Raw genomic sequence first — 16,996 nt, forward strand, 5'->3', positions numbered from 1 at the left:
GATGCTTCACTTCTGGTTTACTGTATCCCATGGACTTTCTTATTGACGATGAAACACAGAAATTCCATCCGAGTTTAATAGAAATGGCACAATACTGACTTAAGGACAAGAGGAGTGACACTCTAACTTTCTATGATTTGAACCTCTCCTGTGAGTCCAGTTTCAGATTCCGATGCTAAACTTCAGGTTTACTGTATATCTTGGACCTTCTTATTGACGAGGAAACACAGAAATTGCATCCTAATTTAATACAAATGGCACAATGCCGACTTAAGTACAATAGGACTGACACTCTCAAGTTCTATGATTTGTGTCCCTCCTGTGAGTCCATTTTTAGATTCCAATGCTTCACTTCGGGATTACTGTATACCTTGCAACTTGTGATTGACGATGAAACACAGAAATTGCATCGGAATTTAATACAAAGGGCACAATGCCGACTTAAGTAAAAGAGGACAGACCCTCTAACTTTCTACGATTTGAACCTCTCCTGTGAGTCCAGTTTTAGATTCCGATGCTTCACTTCAGGTTTACTGTATACCGTGCACCTTCTTATGGACGATGAAACACAGAAATTGCATCATAATTAAATTCAAAAGGCACAATGCCGACCTAAGTACAAGAGGACTGACACTCTCACTTTGTATGATTTGAACCTCTCCTGTGAGTCCAGTTTTAGAATCCGATGCTTCACTTCAGGTTTACTGTGTCCCTTGGACCTTCCAATTGACGATGAAACACAGAGTTTGCATCCGAATTTAATACAAAAGGTACAATGCCGACTTACGTACAAGAGAACTGACACTCTAACTTTCTATGATATGAACCTCTCCTGTGAGTCCACGTTTAGATTCCGATGCCTCACTTCACGTTTACTGTATCCCTTGGACCTTCTTATTGACGATGAAACACAGATATTGCATCCGAATTTAATACAATAATCACAATGGCGACATAAGTACAAGAGGACAGACACTCTCACTTTCTATGATATGAACCTATCCTGTGAGTCCAGTTTTAGATTCCGATGCTTCACTTCAGGTTTACTGTATCCCTTGGACTTTCTTGTTGACGATGAACCACCGAAATTGCATCGGAATTAAATTCAAAAGGCACAATGCCGACTTAAGTACAAGAGGACTGACACTTTAACTTTCTATGATTTGAACCTCTCCTGTGAAGTCAGATATAGATTCCGATGCTTCACTTCAGGTTTACTGTATCCCTTGGACCTTCTTATTGACGATGAAACACAGAAAATGCATCCGAATTTAATACAAACGGCACAATGCCGACTTAAGTACAAGAGGGCTGAAACTCTCACTTTCTATGATTCGAACCTCTCCTGTGAGATCAGTTTTAGATTCCGATGCTTCACTTCAGGTTTACCGTATCCCTTGGACCTTCTTATTGACGATGAAACACAGAGTTTGCATCCGAATTTAATACAAAAATCACTATGCCTACTTAAGTAGAAGAGGATTGACATTCTAACTTTCTATGATTTGACCTCTCCTGAGAGTCCAGTTTTAGATTCCGATGCTTCACTTCTGGATTACTGTATCCCTTGGACTTTCTTATTGTCGATGAAACACAGAAATTGCATCCGAGTTTAATACGAATGGCACAATACCGACTTAAGTACAACAGGAGTGACACTCTAACTTTCTATGATTTCAACCTCTCCTGTGAGTCCAGTTTTAGATTCCGATGCTTCACTTAAGGTTTACTGTATACCTTGCACCTTCTTATTGACGATGAAACACAGAAATTGTATCCGAATTTAATACAAAAGGCACAATGCCGACTTAAGTACAAGAGGACTGACATTCTAACTTTCTATGATTTGACCTCTCCTGTGAGTCCAGGTTTAGATTCCGATGCTTCACTTCAGGTTTACTGTATCCCTTGGACCTTCTTATTGACGATGAACCACAGAAATTGCATCGAAATTAAATTACAAAAGGCACAATGCCGACTTAAGTACAAGAGGACTGACACTCTAACTTTCTATGATTTGAACCTCTCCTGTGAGGTCAAATTTAGATTCCAATGCTTCACTTCAGGTTTACTGTATCCCTTGGACCTTCTTATAGATGATAAAACACAGCAATTGCATCCGAGTTTAATACAAATGGCACAATACCGACTTAAGTACAAGAGGAGTGACACTCTAACTTTCTATCATTTGAACCTGTATTGCGAGTCCAGTTTTAGATACCGATGCTTCACTTAAGGTTTACTGTATCCCTTGGACCTTCTTATTGACGATAAAACACAGATATTGCATCCGAGTTTAATACAAATGGCACAATACCGACTTAAGTACAACAGGAGTGACACTCTAACTTTCTATGATTTGAACCTCTCCTGTGAGTCCAGTTTTAGATTCCGATGCTTCACTTCAGGTTGACTGTATCCCTTGGACCTTCCAATTGACGATGAAACACAGAGTTAGCATCCGAATTTCATACAAAAGGTTCAATGCCGACTTAAGTACAAGAGGACTGACACCCTAACTTTCTATGAATTGAACCTCTCCTGTGAGTCCAGGCTTAGATTCCGATGCTTCACTTCACGGTTACTGTATCCCTTGGACCTTCTCATTGACGATGAAACACAGATATTGCATCCGAATTTAATACAAAAATCACAATGGCGATTTAAGTACAAGAGGACTGACACTCTCACTTTCTATGATATGAACCTCTCCTGTGAGTCCAACTTTAGATTCCGATGCTTCACTTCAGGTTTACTGTATCCCTTGGACTTTCTTGTTGACGATGAACCACCGAAATTGCATCAGAATTAAATTCAAAAGGCACAATGCCGACTTAAGTACAAGAGGACTGACACTCTAACTTTCTATGATTTGATCCTCTAATGTGTGGTCAGATTTAGATTCCGATGCTTCACTTCAGGTTTACTGTAACCCTTGGACCTTCTTATTGACGATAAAACACAGAAATTGCATCCGAATTTAATACAAACGGCACAATGCCGACTTAAGTACAAGAGGACTGACTCTCTCACTTTCTATGATTTGAACCTCTCCTGTGAGTCCAGTTTTAGATTCCGATGCTTCACTTCAGGTTTACTGTATCCCTTGGACCTTCTTATAGATGATAAAACACAGAAATTGCATCCGAGTTTAATACAAATGGCACAATACCGACTTAAGTACAAGAGGAGTGACACTCTCACTTTCTATCATTTGAACCTGTATTGCGAGTCCAGTTTTAGATACCGATGCTTCACTTAAGGTTTACTGTATCCCTTGGACCTTCTTATTGACGATAAAACACAGATATTGCATCCGAGTTTAATACAAATGGCACAATACCGACTTAAGTACAACAGGAGTGACACTCTAACTTTCTATGATTTGAAACTCTCCTGTGAGTCCAGTTTTAGATTCCGATGCTTCACTTCAGGTTGACTGTATCCCTTGGACCTTCCAATTGACGATGAAACACAGAGTTAGCATCCGAATTTCATACAAAAGGTTCAATGCCGACTTAAGTACAAGAGGACTGACACCCTAACTTTCTATGAATTGAACCTCTCCTGTGAGTCCAGGTTTAGATTCCGATGCTTCACTTCACGGTTACTGTATCCCTTGGACCTTCTCATTGACGATGAAACACAGATATTGCATCCGAATTTAATACAAAAATCACAATGGCGATTTAAGTACAAGAGGACTGACACTCTCACTTTCTATGATATGAACCTCTCCTGTGAGTCCAGTTTTAGATTCCGATGCTTCACTTCAGGTTTACTCTATCCCTTGGACTTTCTTGTTGACGATGAACCACCGAAATTGCATCAGAATTAAATTCAAAAGGCACAATGCCGACTTAAGTACAAGAGGACTGACACTCTAACTTTCTATGATTTGATCCTCTAATGTGTGGTCAGATTTAGATTCCGATGCTTCACTTCAGGTTTACTGTAAACCTTGGACCTTCTTATTGACGATAAAACACAGAAATTGCATCCGAATTTAATACAAACGGCACAATGCCGACTTAAGTACAAGAGGACTGACACTCTCACTTTCTATGATTTGAACCTCTCCTGTGAGTCCAGTTTTAGATTCCGATGCTTCACTTCAGGTTGACGGTATCCCTTGGACCTTCCTGTTGACGATGAAACACAGAAATTGCATCCGAATTTAATCCAAAATTCACAATACCGACTTAAGTACAAGAGGGGTGACACTCTCACTTTCTATGATTTGAATCTCTCCTGTGGGTCCAGTTTTAGATTCCGATGCTTCACATCAGATTTACTGTATCCCTTGGACGCTCTTATTGACGATGAAACACAGAAATTGCATCGAAATTAAATTAAAAAGGCACAATGCCGACCTATGTAGAAGAGGACTAACACTCACTTTCTATGATTTGAACCTCTCCTGTGAGTCCAGTTTCAGATTCCGATGCTTCACTTCAGGTTTACTGTATCCCTTGGACCTTCTTATTGACGATGAATCACAGAAATTGCATCCGAATTTAATACAAAAATCACAATGGCGACTTAAGTACAAGAGGACTGACACTCTAACTTTCTATAATTTGAAACTCTGCTGTGAGTCCAGTATTAGATTCCGATGCTTCACTTCAGGTTTACTGTATGCTTTGGACCTTCTTATTGACGATGAAACACAGAAATTGCATCGGAATTAAATTCAAAACGCACAATCCCGACTTAAGTAAAAGAGGACTGACACTCTCAAATTCTATGATTTGAACCTCTCCTGTGAGTCCAGTTTTAAATTCCGATGCTTCACTTCAGGTTTACTGTATCCCTTGGACCTTCTTATTGACGCTGAAACACAGAAATTGCATCCGAATTTAATACAAATGGCACAATGTCGACTTAAGTACAATAGGACTGACACTCTCACTTTTTGATTTGAACATCTCCTGTGAAGTCAGTTTTAGATTCCGATTCTTCACTTCAGGTTCACTGTATACCTTGGACCTTGTTATTGCCGATAAAACACAGAAACTGCATCGGAATTTAATACAAAACGCACAATACCGACGTAAGTACAAGAGGAGTTACACTCTAACTTTCTATGATTTGAACCTCTCCTGTGAGTCCAGTTTTAGCTTCCGATGTTTCACTTCAGGTTTAATGTATCCCTTGGACCTTCTTATTGACTATGAAACACAGGAATTGCATCCGAATTTAATACAAATGGCACAATGCCGACTTAAGTACAAGAGGACTGACACTCTCACTTTCTATGATTTGAACCTCTCCTGTGGGTCCAGTTTTAAATTCCGATGCTTCACTTCAGGTTTACTGTATACCTTGCACCTTCTTATTGACAATGAAACACAGAAATTGCATCGGAATTAAATTCAAAGGGCACAATTCCGACTTAATTACAAGTGGACTGACACTCTCACTTTCTATGATTTGAACCTCTCCTGTGAGTCCAGTTTTAGAATCCGATGCTTCACTTAAGGCTTACTGTATCCCTTGGGCCTTCCAATTGACGATGAAACACAGATATTGCATCCGAATTTAATACAAAAATCACAATGGCGATATAAGTACAAGAGGACTGACACTCTGACTTTCAATGATTTGAACCTCTCCTGTGAGTCCAGTTTTAGATTCCGATGCTTCACTTCAGGTTTACTGTATCCCTTGGACCTTCTTATTGACGATGAAATACAGAGTTTGCATCCGAATTTAATACAAAAATCACAATGCCGACTTAAGTACAAGAGGACTGACACTATAACTTTCTATGATTTGAATCTCTCCTGTGAGTCCAGTTTTAAATTCCGATGCTTCACTTCAGGTTTACTGTATCCCTTGGGGCTTCTTATTGAAGATGAAACACAGAAATTGCATCGGAATGAAATTCAAAAGGCACAGTTCTGACATATGTAGAAGAGGACTGACACTCCCACTTTCTATGATTTGAACCTCTCCTGTGAGTCCAGTTTTAGATTCCGATGCTTCACGTCAGGTTTACTGTATACCTTGGACCTTCTTATTTACGATGAGACACAGAAATTGCATCCGAATTTAATACAAATATCACAATACCGACTTAAGTACAAGAGGACTGACACTCTCACTTTCTATGATTCGAACCACTCCTGTGACGTCAGTTTTAGATTCCGATGCTTCACTTCAGGTTTACTGTATACCTTGGACCTTCTTATTGAAGATAAAACACAGAAATTGCATCCGAATTTAATGCAAAAGCCACAATACCGACTTAAGTACAAGAGGAGTGACACTCTAACTTTCTATGATTTGAACCGCTCCTGTGAGTCCAGTTTTAGATTCCGATGTTTCACTTCAGGTTTAGTGTATCCCTTGGACCATCTTATTGATTATGAGACACAGGAATTGCATCCGAATTTAATACAAATAGCACAATGCCGACTTAAGTACAAGAGGACTGACAATCTCACTGTCTATGATTTGAACCTCTCCTGTGAGTACAGTTTTAAATTCCGATCCTTCAATTCAGGTTTACTGTATACCTTGCACCTTGTTATTGACGATGAAACATAGAAATTGCATCGGAATTTAATACAAATGGCACAATGCCGACTTAAGTACAAGACGACTGACACTCTCACTTTCTATTATTTGAACCTCTCCTGTGAGTCCAGTTTTAGATTGCGATGCTCCACTTTGGGTTTACTGTATACCTTGCACCTTCTGATTGACGATGAAACACAGAAATTGCATCGGAATTTAATACAAAAGGCACAATGCCAACTTAAGTAAAAGAGGACAGACAGTCTAACTTTCTATGATTTGAACCTCTCCTGTGAGTCCAGTTTTAGATTCCGATGCTTCACTTGAGGTTTACTGTATCCCTTGGACCTTCTTATTGACGATAAAACACAGAAATTTGCATCCGAATTTAATACAAATGGCACAATGCCGTCTTAAGTAAAAGAGGACTGCCACTCTAACATTCTATGATTTGAACCTCTCCTGCGAGTCCAGTTTTAGATTCCGATGCTTCACTTAAGGTTTACTGTATCACTTGGACCTTCTTATTGACGATGAACCACAGAAATTGCATCCGAATTTAATCCAATATTCACAATACCGACTTAAGTAAAAGAGGACTGACACCCTAACTTTCTATGAATTGAACCCCTCCTGTGAGTCCATGTTTAGATTCCGATGCTTCACTTCACGTTTACTGTATACCTTGGACCTTCTTATTGACGATGAAACACAGATATTGCATCCGAATTTAATACAAAAATCACAATGGCGATTTAAGTACAAGAGGACTGACACTCTCACTTTCTATGATATGAACCTCTCCTGTGAGTACAGTTTTAGATTCCGATGCTTCACTTCAGGTTTACTGTATCCCTTGGACCTTCTTATAGACGATAAAACAAAGAAATTGCATCAGAATTAAATTCCAAAGGCACAATGCCGACTTAAGTACAAGAGGACTGGCACTCTAACTTTCTATGATTTGAACCTCTCCTGTGTGGTCAGATTTAGATTCCGATGCTTCACTTCAGGTTTACTGTATCCCTAGGACCTTCTTATTGACGATAAAACACAGAAATTGCATCGGAATGAAATTCAAATGATACAATTCCGACTTAATTACAAGAGGACTGACACTTTCACTTTCTATGATTTGAACCTCTCCTGTGAGTCCAGTTTTAGAATCCGATGCTTCACTTAAGGTTTACTGTATCCCTTGGACCTTCCAATTGACGATGAAACACAGATATTGCATCCGAATTTAATACAAAAATCACAATGGCGATTTAAGTACAAGAGGACTGACACTCTCACTTTCAATGATTTGATCCTCTCCTGTGAGCCCAGTTTTAGATTCCGATGCTTCACTTCAGGTTTACTGTATCCCTTGGACCTTCTTATTGACGATGAAACACAGAGTTTGCATCCGAATTTAATACAAAAATCACAATGGCGATTTAAGTACAAGAGGACTGACACTCTCACTTTCTATGATATGAACCTCTCCTGTGAGTCCAGTTTTAGATTCCGATGCTTCACTCAGGTTTACTGTATCCCTTGGACCTTCTTACAGACGATAAGACAAAGAAATTGCATCAGAATTAAATTCAAAAGGCACAATGCCGACTTAACTACAAGAGGACTGACACTCTCACTTTCTATGATTTGAACCTCTCCTGTGAGTCCAGTTTTAGCTTCCTATGGTTCACTTCAGGTTTAGTGTATTCCTTGGACCTTCTTATTGACTATGAAACACAGGAATTGCATCCGAATTTAATACAAATGGCACAATGCCGACTTAAGTACAAGAGGACTGACACTCTCACTGTCTATGATTTGAACCTCTCCTGTGGGTCCAGTTTTAAATTCCGATGCTTCACTTCAGGTTTACTGTATACCTTGCACCTTCTTATTGACGATGAAACACAGAAATTGCATCGGAATTAAATTCAAATGATACAATTCCGACTTAATTACAAGAGGACTGACACTTTCACTTTCTATGATTTGAACCTCTCCTGTGAGTCCAGTTTTAGAATCCGATGCTTCACTTAAGGTTTACTGTATCCCTTGGACCTTCCAATTGACGATGAAACACAGATATTGCATCCGAATTTAATACAAAAATCACAATGGCGATTTAAGTACAAGAGGACTGACACTCTCACTTTCAATGATTTGATCCACTCCTGTGAGCCCAGTTTTAGATTCCGATGCTTCACTTCAGGTTTACTGTATCCCTTGGACCTTCTTATTGACGATGAGACACAGAGTTTGCATCCGAATTTAATACAAAAATCACAATGCCGACTTAAGTACAAGAGGACTGACACTATAACTTTCTATGATTTGAATCTCTCCTGTGAGTCCAGTTTTAAATTCCGATGCTTCACTTCAGGTTTACTGTATCCCTTGGGCCTTCTTATTGAAGATGAAACACAGAAATTGCATCGGAATGAAATTCAAAAGGCACAATTCCGACCTAAGTAGAAGAGGACTGACACTCTCACTTTCTATGATTTGAACCTCCCCTGTGAGTCCAGTTTTAGATTCCGATGCTTCACGTCAGGTTTACTATATACCTTGGACCTTCTTATTTACGATGAGACACAGAAATTGCATCCGAATTTAATACAAATATCACAATACCGACTTACGTACAAGAGGACTGACACTCTCACTTTCTATGATTCGAACCACTCCTGTGACGTCAGTTTTAGATTCCGATGCTTCACTTCAGGTTTACTGTATCCCTTGGACCTTCTTATTGACGATAAAACACAGAAATTGCATCCGAATTTAATACAAAAGGCACAATACCGACTTAAGTACAAGAGGAGTGACACTCTAACTTTCTATGTTTTGTACCTCTCCTGTGAGTCCAGTTTTAAATTCCGATCCTTCACTTCAGGTTTACTGTATACCTTGCACCTTCTTATTGACGATGAAACACGGAAATTGCATCGGAATTTAATACAAATGGCACAATGCCGACTTAAGTACAAGAGGACTGACACTCTTACTTTCTATGATTTGAACCTCTCGTGTGAGTCCAGTTTTAGATTGCGATGCTCCACTTCGGGTTTACTGTATACCTTGCACCTTCTGATTGACGATGAAACACAGAAATTGCATCGGAATTAAATTAAAAAGGCACAATGCCGACTTAAGTAGATGGGGACTAACACTCTCACTTTCTATGATTTGAACCTCTCCTGTGAGTCCAGTTTTAGATTCCGATGCTTCACTTCCGGTTTGCTGTATCCCTTGGACCTTCTTATTGACGATGAAACACAGATATTGCATCGGAATCAAATTCAAAACGCACAATCCCGACTTAAGTACAAGAGGACTGACACTCTCACTTTCTATGATTTGAACCTCTGCTGTGTGTCCAGTTTCAAATTTCGATGCTTCACTTCAGGTTTACTGTATCCCTTGGACCCTCTTATTGACGATGAAACACAGAATTTGCATCCGAATTTAATACAAAAGGCACAATGCCGACTTAAGTACAATAGGACTGACACACTCACTTTCTATGATTTGAACCTCTCCTGTGAAGTCAGTTTTAGATTCCGATGCTTCACTTCAGGTTCACTGTATCCCTTGGACATTCTTATTGACGATAAAACACAGAAAATGCATCGGAATTTAATACAAAACGCACAATACCGACTTAAGTACAAGAGGAGTTACACTCTAACTTTCAATGATTTGAACCTCTCCTGTGAGTCTAGTTTTAGATTCCGATGTTTCACTTCAGGTTTAGTGTATCCCTTGGACCTTCTTATTGACTATGAATCACAGGAATTGATTCCGAATTTATCACAAATGGCACAATGCCGACTTAAGTACAACAGGACTGACACTCTCACTTTCTATGATTTGAACCTCTCCTGTGTGTCCAGTTTCAAATATCGATGCTTCACTTCAGGTTTACTGTATCCCTTGGACCTTCTTATTGACGATGAAACACAGAAGTTGCAACGGAATTTAATACAAAAGGCACAATGCCAACTTAAGTAAAAGAGGACAGACAGTCTAACTTTCTATGATTTGAACCTCTCCTGTGAGTCCAGTTTTAGATTCTGATGCTTCACTTCAGGTTTACTGTATCCCTTGGACCTTCTTGTTGACGATGAAACACAGAAATTTGCATCCGAATTTAGTACAAATGGCACAATGTCGACTTAAGTACAAGAGGACTGACACTCTCACTTTCTATGATATGAACCTCTCCTGTTAGTCCAGTTTTGGATTCCGATGCTTCACTTCAGGTTTACTGTATACCTTGCACTTTCTTATTGACCATGAAACACAGAAATTGCATCCTAATTTAATACAAAAGGCACAATGCCGACTTAAGTACAAGAGGACTTACATTCTAATTTTCTATGATTTGGACCTCTCCTGTGAGTCCAGTTTTAGATTCCGATGCTTCACTTCAGGTTTACTGTACTTCTTGGACTTTCTTATTGACGATGAAACACAGAAATTGCATCCGAATTTAATACAAATGGCACAATACCGACTTGAGTACAAGAGGAGTGACACTCTAACTTTCTATGATTTGAACCTTTCCTGTGAGTCCAGTTTTAGATTCCGATGCTTCACTTCAGGTTTACTGCTTACCTTGGACCTTCTTATTGATGATGAAACACAGAAATTGCATCGGAATTAAATTCAAAACGCACAATCCCGACTTAAGTAAAAGAGGACTGACACTCTCACTTTCTATGATTTGAACCTCTCCTGTGAAGTCAGTTTTAGATTCCGATGCTTCACTTCAGGTTCACTGTATCCCTTGGACCTTCTTATTGACGATAAAACACAGAAACTGCATCGGAATTTAATACAAAACGCACAATACCGACTTAAGTACAAGAGGAGTTACACTCAAACTTTCTATGATTTGAACCTCTCCTGTGAGTCCAGTTTTAGATTCCGATGCTTCACCTCAGGTTTACTGTATCCCTTGGACCTTCTTGTTGACGATGAAACACAGAAATAGCATCTTAATTAAATTCAAAACGCACAATGCCGACTTAAGTAAAAGAGGTCTGACACTCTCACTTTCTATGATTTGAACCTCTCCTGTGAGTCCAGTTTTAGATTCCGATGCTTCACTTCAGGTTTACTGTATCCCTTGGACCCTCTTATTGACGATGAAACACAGAAATTGCATCCGAATTTAATACAAATGGCACAATGCCGACTTAAGTACTAGAGGACTGACTCTCATACTTTCTATGATTTGAACCTCTCCCGTGAGTCCAGTTTTAGATTCCGATGCTTCACTTCAGGTTTACTGTATCCCTTGGACCTTCTTATTGACGATGAAACACCGAAATTGCATCGGAATTAAATTCAAAAGGCTCAATGCCGACTTAAGTACTAGAGGACTGACACTCTCACTTTCTATGATTTGAACCTTTCCTATGAGTCCAGTTTTAGATTCCGATGCTTCACTTCAGGTTTACTGTATCCCTTGGACCTTTTAATTGACGATGAAACACAGAGTTTGCATACGAATTTAATACAAAAGGTACAATGCCGACTTAAGTGCAAGAGGACTGACACTCTAACTTTCTATGATTTGAACCTCTCCTGTGAGTCCAGTTTTAGATTCCTTTGCTTCACTTCAGGTTACTAAATACCTTGGACCTTCTTATTGACGATGAAACACAGAAATTGTATCGGAATTAAATTCAAACCGCACAATGCCGACTTAAGTACAAGAGGACTGACACTCTCACTTTCTATGATTTGATCCTCTCCTGTGAGTCCAGTTATAGATTCCAAAGCTTCACTTCAGGTTTACTGTATCCCTTGGACCTTCGTATTGACGATGAAACACAGAAATTGCATCCGAATTTAATACAAAAATTACAATGGCGACTTAAGTACAAGAGGACTGACACTCTCACTTTCTATGATTTGAACATCTCCTGTGAGTCCAGTTTTAGATTCCGATGCTTCACTTCAGGTTTACTGTATCCCTTGGACCTTCTTATTACCGATGAAACATAGAAATTGCATCGAAATTAAATTCAAACCGCACAATGCCGACTTAAGTAAAAGAGGACTGACACTCTAACTTTCTATGATTTGAAACTCTGCTGTGAGTCCAGTATTAGATTCCGATGCTTCACTTCAGGTTTACTGTATGCTTTGGACCTTCTTATTGACGATGAAACACAGAAATTGCATCGGAATTAAATTCAAAAGGCACAATGCCGACTTAAGTACAAGAGGAATGACACTCTAACTTTCAATGATTTAAACCACTCATGTGAGTCCAGTTTTAGACTCTGATGCTTCACTTCAGGTTTACTGTATCACTTGGACCTTTGTATTGACGATGAAACACAGAGTTTGCAACCGAATTTAATACAAAAGGCACAATGCCGACTTAAGTACTAGAGGACTGACTCTCATACTTTCTATGATTTGAACCTCTCCCGTGAGTCCAGTTTTAGATTCCGATGCTTCACTTCAGGTTTACTGTATCCCTTGGACCTTCTTATTGACGATGAAACACCGAAATTGCATCCGAAATTAATACAAAAGTCACAATGGTGACTTAAGTACAAGTGGACTGACACTCTCACATTCTATGATTTGAACCACTCCTGTGAGTCCAGTTTTAGATTCCGATGCTTCACTTCAGGTTTACTGTATCCCTTGGACCTTCTTACTGACGATGAAACACAGAAATTGCATCCGAATTTAATACAAATGGCACAATGACGACTTAAGTACAAGAGGACTGACACTCTCACTTTCTATGATTCGAACCTCTCCTGTGAGGTCAGATTTAGATTCCGATGCTTCACTTCAGGTTTACTGTATCCCTTGGACCGTCTTGTTGACGATAAAACACAGAAATCGCATCCGAAATTAATACAAATAGCACAATGCCGTCTTAAGTAAAAGAGGACTGACGCTCTAACGTTCTGTGATTTGAACCTCTCCTGCGAGTCCACTTTTAGATTCCGATGCGTCACTTAAGGTTTACTGTATCCCTTGGACCTTCTTATTGACGATGAAACACAGAAATTGCATCCGAATTTAATACAAATGGCACAATACCGTCTTGAGTACAAGAGGAGTGACACTCTAACATTCGATGAATGGAACCTCTCCTGTGAGTCCAGTTTTAGATTCCGATGCTTCACTTCAGGTTTACTGTATATCTTGGGCCTTCTTATTGACGATGAAACACAGAAATTGCATCCGAATTTAATACAAAACTCACAATACCGACTTAAGTACAAGAGGAGTGACACTCTAACTTTCTATGATTTGAATCACTCCTGTGAGTCCAGTTTTAGATTCCGATACTTCACGTCAGTTTTACTGTATCCCTTGGATGTTATTATAGACGATGAAACACAGAAATTGCATCGGAATTAAATTCAAAAGGCACAATGCCGACCTAAGTAGAAGAGGACTAACACTCTCACCTTCTATGATTTGAACCTCTCCTGTAACTCCAGTTTTAGACTCCGATGCTTCACTTCAGGTTTCCTGTATACCTTGCACCTTCTTATTGACGATGAAACACAGAAATTGCATCGGAATTAAATTCAAAAGGCTCAATGCCGACTTAAGTACTAGAGGACTGACACTCTCACTTTCTATGATTTGAACCTCTCCTGTGAGTCCAGTTATAGATTCCGATGCTTCACTTCAGGTTTTACTGTATCCCTTGGACCTTCTAATTGACGATGAAACACAGAGTTTGCATCCGAATTTAATACAAAAGGTAGAATGCCGACTTAAGTGCAAGAGGACTGACACTTTAACTTTGTATGATTTGACCCTCTCCTGTGAGTCCAGTTTTAGATTCCTTTGCTTCACTTCAGGTTACTGTATACCTTGGACCTTCTTATTGACGATGAAACACAGAAATTACATCCGAATTTCATACAAAAATTGCAATGGCGACTTAAGTACATGAGGACTGACACTCTCACTTTCCATGATTTGAACATCTCCTGTGAGTCCAGTTTTAGATTCCGATTCTTCACTTCAGGTTTACCTTATCCCTTGGACCTTCTTATTGACGATGAAACACAGAAATTGTATCGGAATTAAATTCAAACCGCACAATGCCGACTTAAGTAAAAGAGGACTGACACTCTCACTTTCTATGATTGGAAACTCTGCTGTGAGTCCAGTTTTAGATTCCGATGCTTCACTTCAGGTTTACTGTATCCCTTGGACCTTCTTATTGATGATGAAACACAGAAATTGCATCCGAAATTAATACAAAAGTCACAATGGTGACTTAAGTACAAGTGGACTGACACTCTCACATTCTATGATTTGAACCTCTCCTGTGAGTCCAGTTTTAGATTCCGATGCTTCACCTCAGGTTTACTGTATCTCTTGGACCTTCTTACTGACGATGAAACACTGAAATTGCATCCGAAATTAATACAAATGGCACAATGACGACTTAAGTACAAGAAGACTGACACTCTCACTTTCTATGATTCGAACCTCTCCTGTGAGGTCAGATTTCGATTCCGATGCTTCACTTCAGGTTTACTGTATCCCTTGGACCTTCTTGTTGACGATAAAACACAGAAATCGCATCCGAAATTAATACAAATAGCACAATGCCGTCTTAAGTAAAAGAGGACTGACGCTCTAACATTCTGCGATATGAACCTCTCCTGCGAGTCCAGTTTTAGATTCCGATGCGTCACTGAAGGTTTACTGTATCCCTTGGACCTTCTTATTGACGATGAAACACAGAAATTGCATCCGAATTTAATACAAAAGGCACAATGCCGACTTAAGTACAAGAGGACTTACATTCTAACTTTCTATGAAATGAACCTCTTCTGTGAGTCCAGTTTTAGATTCCGATGCTTCACTTCAGGTTTACTGTACCCCTTGGACTTTCTTATTGACGATGAAACACAGAAATTGCATCCGAATTTAATACAAACAGCACAATACCGACTTGAGTACAAGAGGAGTGACACTCTAACATTCGATGATTTGAACCTCTCCTGTGAGTCCAGTTTTAGATACCGATGCTTCACTTCAGGTTTACTGTATACCTTGGGCCTTCTTATTGACGATGAAACACAGAAATTGCATCCGAATTTAATACAAAACTCACAATACCGACTTAAGTACAAGAGGAGTGACACTCTAACTTTCTATGATTTGAACCTCTCCTGTGAGTCCAGTTTTAGATTCCGATGCTTCACTTCAGGTTTACTGTATACCTTGGGCCTTCTTATTGACGATGAAACACAGAAATTGCATCCGAATTTAATACAAAACTCACAATACCGACTTAAGGACAAGAGGAGTGACACTCTAACCTTCTATGATTTGAATCACTCCTGTGAGTCCTGTTTTAGATTCCGATGCTTCACTTCAGGTTTACTGTATCCCTTGGACGTTCTTATAGACGATGAAACACAGAAATTGCATCGGAATTAAATTCAAAAGGCACAATGCCGACCTAAGTAGAAGAGGACTAACACCCTCACTTTCTATGATTTGAACCTCTCCTGTGAGTCCAGTTTTAGATTCAGATGCTTCACTTCAGGTTTACTGTATCCCTTGGCCCTTCTTGTTGACGATAAAACACAGAAATCGCATCCGAAATTAATACAAATAGCACAATGCCGTCTTAAGTAAAAGAGGACTGACGCTCTAACATTCTGTGATTTGAACCTCTCCTGCGAATATAGTTTTAAATTCCGATGCTTCACTTAAGGTTTACTGTATCCCTTGGACCTTCTTATTGACAATGAAACACAGAAATTGCATCCTAATTTAATACAAAAGGCACATTACCGACTTAAGTAGGAGCGGAGTGACACTCTAACTTTCTATGATTTGAATCTCTCCTGTGAGTCCAGTTTTAGATTCCGATGCTTCACTTCTGGTTTACTGTATCCCTTGGACCTTCTTATTGACGTTGAAACACAGAAATTGCATCGGAATTAAATTCAAAACACACAATGCCGACTTAAGTAAAAGATGACTGACACTCTCACTTTCTTTGTTTTGAACCTCTCCTGTGAGTCCAGTTTTAGATTCCGATGTTTCACTTCAGGTTTACTGTATCCCTTCGACCTTCTTATTGACGATGAAACACAGAAATTGCATCGTATTTAAATTCAAAAGGCACAATGCCGACTTAAGTACAAGAGGACTGACACTCTAACTTACTATGATTTGAACCGTTCCAGTGAGTCCAGTTTTAGATTCCGATGCTTCATTTCAGGTTTACTGTTTCCCTTGGACCTTCTTATTGACGATTAAACACAGAGTTTGCATTCGAATTTAATACAAAAGGCACAATGGCGACTTAAGTACAAGGGGACTGACACTCTCACTTTCTATAATTTGAACCTATCCTGTGAGTCCAGTTTTAGATTCCGATGTTTCACTTCAGGTTTATTGTATCCCTTGGACCTTCTTATTGACCATGAAACACAGAAATTGCATCCGA

This window comes from Schistocerca serialis, chromosome 11, assembly GCF_023864345.2.
Source record: "Schistocerca serialis cubense isolate TAMUIC-IGC-003099 chromosome 11, iqSchSeri2.2, whole genome shotgun sequence".
In the NCBI taxonomy this organism is placed as follows: Eukaryota; Metazoa; Arthropoda; class Insecta; order Orthoptera; family Acrididae; genus Schistocerca; species Schistocerca serialis.